The sequence below is a fragment of the Budorcas taxicolor genome, chromosome 11 (genome assembly GCF_023091745.1).
Source record: "Budorcas taxicolor isolate Tak-1 chromosome 11, Takin1.1, whole genome shotgun sequence".
NCBI classification, from domain to species: Eukaryota; Metazoa; Chordata; class Mammalia; order Artiodactyla; family Bovidae; genus Budorcas; species Budorcas taxicolor.
In genome coordinates, this window is record NC_068920.1 from 40,575,218 (window position 1) to 40,588,206 (window position 12,989).

Consider the following 12,989-nt stretch of genomic DNA (forward strand, 5'->3'; position numbering starts at 1 on the left):
TCTGTGTGGGATCCAAGGTTGGGATGAGCCAGGATACCTGTCTTGGAAGAGAAACTTCACCATTAGGACCACCCACCTGATACCATCCTGGAGCTTTGGGCTGGCCTTTAAAGAGGGAAAGGGGGGAAAACAGAAAAAATAACATAGCAAAATTGATCTCAGCACTACCCGTGGAGTCATTAATGTGGTTCCTTGCAAACTGCTCATAAAATTCATGGCAGCAGCTAATTGCCACCATGTTCTTCCTCATATACTCTCATATTAAATTTGAAAGAAAGAAAGAAAAGCCCTTTCAAAGCCATATTAATCCATGCACAGCAGTGGAATGTGTGATCTAAAGCAAGCCTCTCGCATCGCCACAGCTATGTAGACTGGCTGGCAAGCAGTGGATTGCATGTCACTCACAATACAATGAACAATGCCTTTGCCAGCTGCTGGCTCTGCTTGGACCCGGCTCCCCTGAACCCCAACAGCCCCAGCCAGCATGGAGTGCCGTGAGCGCCCACACGTGAGCACTGGCATGTGTGCCTGAGTGTGTATATCAGCCTCTGAGCCGACTCGATGGAATTCAAGCTAAACTTAGCATCTGTCTTTCTGCCTCCACCCCCCACATATGCTTGCTTGAAAGTTCTCAACAAAAGAGAGGTGGCCCATGGCCAAGCTCTGGCAGCCGCTTTACCCTCACAGAGAAGTTTCACTGCGTTTGCCAGGCAATGTGCTAAGAAGACCAGCCTTGCCTCGAGGCAACTCTTGCAAGAATTCAAAGAACTGCAAACTCCACAAGCCACTCATACTTTCTGAAATTCTCACTTGTAGAAGGCTCCTGTTGGAATTCATTATTCCAAGCTCTCCTGGGACCCAGGCTGCCCTTCAGCTGGTCTGCACAGGTGTGGTGCTATCAGTTTTGATGGGTCGTGGCATCCCTTCTGATTGGGTGTGGCATCCTTCCAACTGGTTCTGGCACCTCTTTTGATTGCTTAAGCCAGTGCTGAACTGATTTGTCCATATTGTAAGTGTATTAAATGCCATAAATCTAGCCAAGAAACCAATATGTTCAAACAATATATCACAATAGCTGGGTGACAACTCACCAAAGACATGGCTGGGTCTGCAATGAGCAGGTCATCTGAGAATTTCCTGCTGCTGTGTGAAAATATCACCCTCTCCTAGGTTTATCCAGAGATGGTGTTGCAGAATTGCTACAGATGAATTTCTTTTCCCAAATCTGCCTGAACAGTAAAGCTCAAAGAGGACTAATATGGGTCTCCATGGTCAAGAAAGATCAATCCTGTAGCATCTTATGAATGACTCTTTGATCCCCCTGTCTTGTCCCAACCTCTCTTCTGACAAGAACTGAACTCTTTTCATTACCATTACCCACTGTGGCCCCAAGTCGCCCTAACCAAGCCAGGCAGCAAGCCAGAAGCCCCATTCCAATCAATGGGTATGTTTGGTACTAGTCTACAATTAGTCTTGGAAGTTGATGGAAATGAAGCAACTGTTCTGTGTCCTGTCCACCGGTCTCTAACCTTAGCCTCATCTTCACAGGCATCCTCTCCCTGCATCCCATCATTTCCACAGTGATGGATGCCCTGCTCTTTATCACAGTCCACTGATGTTCAATCTCCACACTAACGTAATAATAGTGACACCCTCTCACCTCTACAAGCAGCCCAAAGCCTCCTGCTTCTCTCCAGGTGGCTTCCCCAATCTTCTCATCCCTCAGCCACATCCAAGAGGAAGAGTTCTGAAATCATGGAGTCTTGGGACAATTAGATCTCCACTCTGGGTAGTGAACTTGGAGATGGGAAGAGATGACATGGGCCTGAACTTGGCCAGCATTCTTTTTATTTTGAGTTCATAATTTTATGTGCATCCTCACTATAGAAAGGGTGAGAGTAGGACCAGAGACAGACTCATATGTATATAGGTGGAAGAGGCCACAGAGATACGACTCTAGTCTTGGATTAGAGGGAAAAAGTAAGTTTCAGCTTCAGCATCATTCCCTCCAAAGAAATCCCAGGGTTGATCTCCTTCAGAATGGACTGGTTGGATCTCCTTGCAGTCCAAGGGACTCGCAAGAGTCTTCTCCAACACCACAGTTCAAAAGCATCAATTCTTCAGTGCTCAGCCTTCTTCACAGTCCAACTCTCACATCCATACATGACCACAGGAAAAACCATAGCCTTGACTAGACGGACCTCAGTCGGCAAAGGAATGTCCCTGCTTTTGAATATGCTATCTAGGTTGGTCATAACTTTTCTTCCAAGGAGTAAGCGTCTTTTAATTTCATGGCTGCAGTCACCATCTGCGGTGATTTTGGAGCCCCCAAAAATAAAGTCTGACACTGTTTCCACTGTTTTCCCATCTATTTCCCATGAAGTGATGGGGCCAGATGCCATGATCTTCATTTTCTGAATGCTGAGCTTTAAGCCAACTTTTTCGCTCTCCTCTTTCACTTTCATCAAGAGGCTTTTTAGCTCCTCTTCACTTTCTGCCATAAGGGTGGTGTCATCTGCATATCTGAGCTTATTGATATTTCTCCTAGCAATCTTGATTCCAGCTTGTGTTTCTTATGATGCTGAAGCTGAAACTCCAGTACTTTGGCCACCTCATGAGAAGAGTTGACTCATTGGAAAAGACTGTGATGCCGGGAGGGATTGGGGGCAGTAGGAGAAGGGGACGACCAAGGATGGGATGGCTGGATGGCATCACGGACTCGATGGACATGCGTCTGAGTGAACTCCGGGAGATGGTGATAGACAGGGAGGCCTGGTGTGCTGCGACTCATGGGGTCGCAAAGAGTCGGACACGACTGAGCAACTGAACTGAACTGAACTACAGTTCACATATGACCCATCTCAGGGCCTCAGGCAAAACATCAGATAAGGATCTGGGGCCTAAGTATACGCCAGAAATAGGGGTCTGTGGCAATGATAAGCAGCTGATTAGGTACTAGAGATTCATAATTTTAGATTCATTTCAATAAATATATGGTTTTAGCCAGGCATCTTTCTCTAGGTTCGAAGCTTGTTTACCAAACCCTTCACCAGCGCCTGGGGTCCTGCTTCTCACAGACAGAAGTCCCTGGATGGCATGTCTCTGGAAGTCCAGTGGTTAAGACTTCACCTTCCAGCACAGGGAGTGTGAGTTCTGTCCCTGGTCAGGGAGTTGAGACCCCACTTGCCTTGCAGCCAAAAAAACAAAACAAAAAGCAGAAGCAATACTGTAACAAGTTCAGTAAAGACTTTCAAAAAATTGTTTTTTAAAAAAGAAGTTCCTGGATACACAAGTTAGCCACCCTCCAGACAAAAAAATATCACCCCTGCCCAAACACTCTTGCTGTTAAGTCCTACCCACCACATTGGCATCCTAGGATGTTTTCATCACCACACATGCAAACCAAGTTCAAGCATTGATCCTTTTTTTTTTTTTTTTTTTCAATTCAAGACTGTTTTGATGTGGACCATTTTTTAAAGTCTTTATTGAATTTGTTACACTATTGCTTCTGTTTTATGTTTTTGTTTTTTGGCCCCAAGGAATGTGGACTCATAGCTCCCTGAGCAGGGATCGAACTCACATCACCTGCATTAGAAGGCAATGTCTTAACCACTGGACCCAGGTTAAGGTGCCTGGAGGTCCCCAGGCACTGATTCTGTGATGCAAATGCAGCTATCCTCCTTCAGGACCAGTCTTGATTCCGTTGCACACTTTCCGACATACTCCCCTCTTCTGTAGTCCTGTCTCAGAAGTTTCAGATCACCTTGCAGCTATAATAATAGAAGTGTTTGGTGCATGTCCAAAAGTTTAACTGTTGTCTCTGAACACTGCTACGTGTCTGTGATTGTGTCAGAGAAAAGTAGCAAAACATGAGAAAATTGTTATTCAAGTTTAATTCTCAGTGGATGAGAGTCCAAGCAATAGTGTTTCTGAAAGTCTGTTTAGAGCCTTGGTATCTTCCCTGATGGTTTTAGCTTCTCTGCTATTCAAAAAGAAGGATTCTCATAAATAGTACAACCCAACTGATTACAGGTCCATAGGCTTTGGGTACTATCTTCAGTCTAATATTCACATAAAACAATTCATCTTTATCTTCTGTAACTGTGGGGAATCCAATGCTTTTCCAGTATTTCTCAGGATTTTGATAAGATATTTACAATCTTTGGAAGCTTGTCTCAACCCGCCAGCCCTAAACACTTGTTCCTGATTCCCCCAATCATCTCGGATTTCAGCGCATGCTCCTCACACCCTCATCACTGCCTCCAGGGGCCAATCAGCCTCCTTTTATTCCTCAAGGCAAAACCAACACTTGCTTGTGTGGAATAGACTTTGAAAGATTACAGCAGAGGACAGGAAGCAACTTAAAACTGGATATCTAACACAGATGCTAAGAAAGTTGGTTATCCTAGCCCTTCATGAGGGCTTAGATATCCAAAATGGTGACTCCAGATCCTTCACAACCAGAGGAAAGTAGCAAATTGGGTTTCCTTTCTGATCACCTTTCTTCCCCAAGCTGCTGCTTGCCATTACCTCTTTTCTCCAATGGTGAACACTTAGACTAATCCAAAGGACACTGAAATTTTCATAAAAATTATGGAAAGTCATTTTAGGCCTCTCTTTGACTCAAAGGCATCCATATAGTTAAAACATGATGTAGAATCAAAAGCTCTTTAAAATGCTTTCTTTAAAAAAAAGAGGAGCTCCCTGTTTAATACAAGGTCTGTCTTCCTCACACCCTCTGCATTGGAAGTTGAAGTCTTAATCACTGGACTCTCAGGGAAGTCTCATACTCATGAAGCATTTCCAGGTGGAGTTTAAAGGTATCCTTGAGAGGAGGAGATGAGGAGAACTTACCTGAGAACCAGCATTTGGTTTGGTGCATAAATGAAGAGAAGTTAAGATGATCTCATGGACTGCGTTCTCCCAGGCATCCCCATGTCTTAGTGGGATGGATCTTAAAACTGGAATTCAAAAGAAGAGGACATTTTTCTGGAAAGGGAAGCTGAAAAGTCTTCCCCGGTGGCACAGTTGGTGAGATGTGGGTTTGATCCCTGGGTGGGGAAGATCCCCTAGAGTAGGAAATGACAACCCTCTCCAGTATTCTCACCAGGAAAACTCCATGGACAGAGGAGCCTGGTGGGCTGCAGTTCATGGGATCACAAAGGGTCGGACATGACTGAGTGATTGAGTATGCATGCATGCTGAGTCACACAAGTCAAGGAGATAGACGGCTATGTTAAAATTCCCAGACCTGCTATCAAAAGGTTTCTGGAAAGCATGTGAGTGAGGGGACCAGGACAGGAGAGAGGGTGCGCTGTGGTCGGAGAAGGCCGTGGTCAGCTAGAGGGCGTTGACAGTGCCACCAGAGCAGATCTGGGAGATGCTGAGAGCAGAATGCCTGACTAATGCTAGAATGTGAAGGCATTATTCCATGGCCCTGTGAGTCAGGCCGGGAACTTGTCTCTCAAACGTTGGAAAGATCTTAAAAAGGAGTGGAGAGCAGTTTTTCCTGTGGTGGAAAACTGAGATCTTTTGATCTCAAGTGCAAGGAAAGAGGGAAATGCCTCAAGTTTGGTGGAATGTTTTAATTTGGGGATTTTATTTCCTTTAGCTCATGGTACTGATTCCTATATCCCTTTTTAATAGCAGGGAACCTGATGTAACTTTCAAGAAAATTAAAAGTTGGTCTGGCTTGATGTCATTTTTGAGAACTTTAGTATCCATTTAAAGCCAAAGAATCACAAAAGAGACAGTACAATGTCCCAAGCTGGTTGCAAATGTGTGCCTTCTGATTAAGACTAATACAGATCTCAAAAAATCCCCTCTCTTAACTCAGTGCAACACAGCCTTCTTGTGGTTTCAGCTCCTTCCCCAAATAACATTAGAACCACCCAAGTCAGAAAGTGGAAGCAAGCTGTGTACGAAGGGGGATGTTAGCGGGAAGCATGGGGTCAGCTTGGAGATACTTGGGCATCCTTGTGAGCCCTTGATTGTTTGTTAAGCTCCAGGAATTGGCTGTGCTGTAGCCTCCTGCCTTTCTGTATTGAGTTACAGGTCACCTGGCTTGCTTTCCTTTATCTGTGAAGTAAGATCAGCCTCTTGGTGTTTCAGATCCTTGGTGTCATTCTCTTAGTCAAGTGTGGGATGGTTTAGAATTCAACTGAAAGTCAGGAAAGAACTCAAGTAGCAAGCCAATTCCTGGAGCAGCTCTAATGCCACACCCAGGATGCTCACGGGGAAAGTCCCAAGTGGCAGTTTATTCAATAGAAGTCAAACGACATCTCTACCTAGCCTTAAAAAAAAAAAAAAGTAATGCAAACAGTATTCTCACACAACTCAGAACTGTATTTAAGAAATAGGGACAAAAGATGAATGGTCAATTAAACATGAATATAACGTGAATATATGTACAGGTTTGGAGAAAAAGAGCCTCAAGGAAGTCACAATCCTGATAGGGGTGACCAGCTCTTTCTGAGAATGAGAGTTCCCAGGATATGGAGAGTTCAGTGGTAAAACTGAGGGAGTTCTAAATAAATCAGAACACTTTGTCACCTTGGTCTACAATAAGTGAGGTTAGTGATGATGCAAGTGTCAAAAGAGATTTCTCTTTTGTGGCCAGCATGGACTAACTACAGAATCAGAGAGAGGTCCAGGGGCCGATCTCAATGCTGCAGACTTGGAGGATGATACAACGAAAGCAGAGCACTCAGACTCCCGCTTTGCTTGTTCTCTCTGGAAAGAAGAAAAATCTTCAGGCAACAAAGAATAAAAGAAAGATTGGTGAAGGGTCTATCAATGCTCGAGATGAATGTAGAGCTAATAAGAGTTCATCCAGATGCTTGAAATGAAATCATGAGTACTAACTCAGGAACTTTGAACCTGAAAGAAACAGCCATAGCAACTACCAAACCTCTATGGACAGTATTTAGAGTTCTCAAACATAAGTGTCCTTGATGTCCTCCTGGGAAGCTTGTTAAAGTTGCAGGATCCAGGGCCCCACCTTCAGATAGTCTTATTCAATGGGTCTCAAAAGTGAGGGTCTGCAGTCTCAATGAACACATCAAGTCATTCCCTTAAAAGTGGGCTTTTGTGGTCTACTCTTTGAAAAACACTTTTTTAAAAGAACATGGGTGAGCAACAATTACTGAGCAAACAATTGGTCAACCCCAACAACTGGTGAATGAACAAACAAAAAGATTAGGGATTTTAAAAAAGAACAAATACATACATGGATGTCTATATGCCTGTGTATGCACATAGACATGTTTAAGTTTCAAGTCAGAAGTTCCCAAGATGGGTTTCACAATACATAGTTTAATGAGCTACTTGCCAGATTCTATCAGATGCAGGCGAAGGCGATGCCTCTTGGGAGGACAATGCAGTTGGTGGTGGCAGAAGCTATACTCGATCCTCTCATGTCCAGACTCTCTAGAGACCTTTGAGCTGAGCACGCCTTAGAAACATCTGTTTAAAGTCAATGCCTCCACCCAAAGGAATGAACTTCAGGTTAAAAATTGAAGACACCCTGACCAGTCAAAGCTTAATATACATCATTTGGGTATATTTTTGTCATCAGTGGGCTAGACAGTTACAGGTATGCAAATCAGGCATCACTGAAGACGCCAGGGCTGGAACCTCCCCTCTACCCAGACAATCTATATTCTAATAATGGCATTTCCTGCCTGTCTGGTCACTAATTCTCTGAGATGCAAAGAATAAATGAGAAAAAAAAAAAAAAAGAAATGATCTGCCAGCTAGCTCTATGGAAAAATTCCTGCTACTAAGTGAAATAAGTCAGACAGAGAAAGATGAATACTGTATGATGTCACTTATATGCAGAATCTAGAAAACGCAACAAACTAAATTAGTGAATATAGTAAAAAAGAAACAGACTCATTGATACAGGGAACAAACTAGTCGTTACCAGTGGGAAGAGGGAAGTGGAGAGGGATAAGATGGGGTGGGGGAATAAGAGGTAAAAACTATTATATAAAATAAGCTACAAGGATATATTGCAGAACACAGGGAACATAAGCGATATTTTACGATAACTATGGATGGAGTCTAACCTTTAAAAATTGTGAATCACTATATTGTACACCTGTAACATATAATATTGTATCGACTATATGTCAATTATAAAAAGAAATTTCCCCCCAAATTAAGATTTGTATCTCTTCTTAACTTTGGTTTCTGAAATAATAACTAATATGCATATCCCAGGGGACACAGTGGTAAAAAATCTACTTGCTAATGCAGGAGGCAGAAGAGATGTGGGTTCAGTCCCTGGGTGGGGAGAACCCCTGGAATAGGAAATGGCAAACCTGCTCTAGAATCCTTGCCTGGAAAAATCAGTGGACAGAGGAGCCCGGCAGACCACAGTCCATGGAGTCACGAAGAGCTGGACATGACTGCATGAGTATGTGTACACAGACACACACACACATGCCTCATGCTTTATTCCTTAACAAAGTCCTTTTGAACGAATATAGTGTGTGTGATATCATCTCTTTATCCTCCTATCAGCCCCTTGAGGTAGGTCAGACAGAGGGTTTAGTAACACCTAGGTTCTCCAGCTGAGAAGGGGCAGAGCTCAAATAATCAGAACTGAGACTCTATTCAGTCTCCTGATTGCAAATTTGAAACCACAGCTCTCTGAACCAGACAATCACCCCCTTAAATCCTTCAGGGAAAAAAGGAGGGGTGCAGATTACTTAATGAGCTAATTCTTCCATTGAAGAAATGGCTCAGACAGTCAGGGCTACTCTTAGGCTCACCATTACATTTGTGTTTGCTTTTCCTTAAAATTAACTTCATTATGTTCCTGAGTGGTGGATGCCAACACGTTTATCTGCAGGGAATTACAATTCTGGGCTGAAAGGAAGCTCCCTCTTGGACGCCTTGCAAGACCCATCAAAGAACCTGATGGAAATTGAGCCTGTCATTAATGAGACAGGGCAATTTGGCGCAGAGAAAACAATCTTCTAAAATGACTATGTTAGCAACCTCATTGGATTCCCTCCCTGAAACAGAGTAGGGACCAGTTCCCAGAGGGCAGAGGCCATGTGGTTACACATTTATATGCTCTCTGGTACTGAACACAGTGCATAGACTGAGTGGGGGCCCAGAGATGTCTATGAGATGGACTCTTCAGGATGGATGTGTGATTTGTGAGCTAGAAAGAGGTGCAGAGAATAGAGCCAAAGAATAATAAATTAAGGTCTGAGGGTTTTCATCCCAGCTCTAGCCTGTAAGAGCATTTTAATCTTCTTTCTCATGGGTAAAGTTCTTTAGTGAAGATAAGGACAAGTTAAACATCTTGCTTTTCAATAATCAATATAAAATCTGCCAGAGGTGGGTAAGCAAGCAAAACAGCTAAATCAATTTAGCAACAGAAGGGAGGTAGTCCAAATTCAAAACTGAGCATCCTAGCAAGAAGAAAAAAAAAAACATAGATCACTTCCCTTTGTAAAACGATCCCCTGGCTAACACAAGGTTGACTATGCTTAAGGGTTAAATGCACTACCAGCTAGCAAAAGACTTTCTGGAGAGAGAAGGGGGAAGCAAGAGAGGCCAACGCTTCAGAAGTAACTTATTTAATAAAAATCATCTCCCTCTCGCATTTCTGACACCACCAGCCAGTCACACCTTCCTGCCTCAGGTCACCAGACATGGCTTCGTGAAGTCAGAGGAAATTATTGAAATCCATCATGGCTGAGTTTTCTGAACTAGTTATTACTCGCTGCTTTTTATCTTCCAAACGGTTCCTAAATTTAATTGCTTCGTTGTAATGGATTAACCTCTGAGGTCCACAGTAGCATTTATATTGTGTTCAAAGGGAAAGTTGCAGGTTCTGAGCTCATTTGTGGAGTAGGTTTCATCAGACCAAAACGTCCCTGCTCATTGCAGGGTGGCTCTGACTGTTGCTTATCTGCAGAGATCACACAGAAATCCAGGCAAGGAGTAACCCCAAAAGACTTTTATTTGACCTGGAGAAATCAGTGTACGTCCCCGAAGCTGATTTCAAGATAAAAGAGGAGTGGGCAATGACTCGGGTCAAAGGGGAGTGTCACTCTCCAAATAGATGTGAAAGTACTGGTTTTCAGGGAGGAGTAAACACAGGTCTTACTCTCCTGCCCCATTTATTCCTCTGCCTCTTCTGTCCAATTCCCATCAGCAAGCAAACAAGCTCTATTATCTCCCATCTATAAAAAGGTGCCTCTCTTGGCCCCAGAATCTTTGCTATACTTTTAAAACAAAATTCTTAAAAGTATCACCTATCCTCCCCCCTCTTTCTGCTCAAACATTGCTTATCAGTGACCAACAGTCTTCATGGAGTCAGATGCTATAGACACTTTTTTGGGCTCATCTTCATCACTTCGGTAGCGGCATTTGATACAGTGGACAAGTCTCTGAGTTTTAAATACTGCTCCCTCCTAGATCCTATGAAACCCATCCTCCCTGGCTCTTCCTTCGACCTCTCTGGCCATTCCTTTCCCAAGTCCCTTCACTGGGTCCACTCCTCTTCCTACACTCTCAACGTCAGGGTTTTGTTTTCTTTTTCCCCTGAGCCCTCTTCTCAGTTCTATTCTTTCCTAGAATTTCTCACCTGGGCCCTATGGCTCTAAACGCCATCTATACACTGATGACTCTAACATGTACATCTCTAGCTTCTGACTTCTTTATTGAACTTCAGACTAACATATTCATAGTTTATCTGACCCACATTGAAATCCTTGAGCATTCACCATCTCAAGAAATAACTCCTACCCCTCTCTACCTCCAACCCACTGGCCTTTCATGTTGAATCTACCTCCAAAGTATATCTCATTGGTTTCTGACCCAGGGATTTGAGCCAAGGTCATTGTTCTGGGAGATAGCTTCTTGGGGTGTCTGGAAATCATGTTCAGTTTTCATATATGTGTTGGAATTGGAGAGGCAGATGTGGAGCAGATGTATCCGTCTTGAGTTCGAGGCCTGTGAGTACAAAGACTAGGAGACAAGCTTGGAGAGATTGGAAAGCTGCAGTGATCACTATCCATGGCACATCCTCCCTCCTTCCTTCATTCAATCGATTTTCCCCATGAATAGTCACACAATACCTCCTGTATGTGCCAGACCCAGTCCTGGCAGCTGGGGACCTCAGATGGAGAACCAAGGGGACATAGCCCCTGCCCAGATGGCACTACAGGTGGAAGAAATACATATTAACAAACACAGAAAAATGCCATATTTCTTTTTCTCTATGATATTATGGATTGTAAGAAAGTTCTTCATCACAGGTATACATGGGTAAGATGCAGCCCAGTGCCTTAAAATATTGGAAAGGCAGAGAAGTTTCTTGGAATGCAAGAGACAAGACACATAATTGTGTAACTGTGATATGTGCTATGACAAAAATGCACAAAGCATCATGGGAGAATGCACAAAGCATCATGGGAGAAGATCAAGGGGTGTAGGCAGGACTAATTTAGACTATGGGAGTCATGGGATCCTTCTTGAAGGAGTAATGGTCAAGGTTTCTCCTTCCTTGAAATTCCCTTTGTCTCCCATGTGACTTTGGGAGCCATAGGAGGTAGTTAGTTTTGACCTGGGAACATCTCCATCATATCTTTTACAAATTTCTGTTCAAACAACGTAAGGACTTTTGAACAGATTCTCTTCTCAAATATTTGAAAAGATATATCATCAATTGATGATAAAGTAAGTGTAAGTTCTGTGTCCCAAGTCCAGTCCTGCCATTAGTCTTCATCATACTGGGCAGCTCCCTTCACAAGCACGGTCTGAACAACAAGCATGAGAGAGAAAAAAGACTACAAAATGTAAATGCCCACGTACACTATCAATAATCCTAAAAACAACAACAATGATAACAGCTCATGCCACACCAACCACATCCTCCTGGTATTGGCGGGTGATGACCCCTCAAACCCATTTCTCACTCATATAATGATCAGAAAAACCCCAAGTGTGACTCTGCCTAAGCTTTTTCCTCCTTTCCCTTCAAACCCACATGGACTTTGAGGTAAATCTAATCCACATGTTTCTGATTCATTTACACTTAACTCATCAAAATGTTGTTTTCGAACAGCTATGTGATGGCCAAGAAGTCATTCTTAAAGCGCCTTTCTTAGAAATAGGATGTTGTGGTTGGCCAAGAGAAAAAAAGGCTGAGCCCCCAAAGGTTTAAATTTCACTTGAAACTAAGAAATGGTAAAGTTTGGGCCAAATTTGGCCTGATGCTTTCTCATTATTCCTAAGAACCTTTCTCCCCTAGGTGATTTTTCAACTCTTGCTTTAGTGTTGGACAGAGGGAAAATACATGGATTAGGCAGGATTGCTTGTCCAGGATCGCCTTTGAGATGAATTTGAACTAGAAAATAGGATGCGTTCAGAAAGGATGTTTTTCCGTCGGCTCATTTTCCCTCTCTTGAAATTCCCGTTACCGCCGTGGTTTACAGTAAGCCTCTTGTCAGCTAAATAGCAGCTCCTTGACTCACCCTGGGGTGCTCTCCCCTAGAGTCCAGCTACTCATGGTGCATGGAACCACTGCCTCTTTCTGCATTTCCCCCTCTCAATGAAAGCTCTGTGTCAAAGGTTTCAGTAAAACAAAAATCCTGGAGCATGAAGCATTTCATGGCCCTGCAAAGGAACAGAAGATACGTTAGATCAGATTTAGGCTGACAAACTTACCAACTCTCCTTAGCTTAAGACTTTAATTGAAATGACCCTTGTAAGGAGGATGAAAAATAAATACTCATTCATGGTTTTGCTCTGGAATCCCATAAAATCTACACAAATACACTGCTTCTGGTTTACTGTAGCTTCCCAAGACACCCTGCCCAGATGGATTTGATTCTTGCCATTTGGAATTAAGACAAATCTTGAGAAGCCCTCACAAGCATAGAGACTCTGATCTTCCTCCACGTTTGTTTCTCTTTGGGCAGCTTCCAGACATGGGCCACTGGACACATGGTACACGGGCGAGA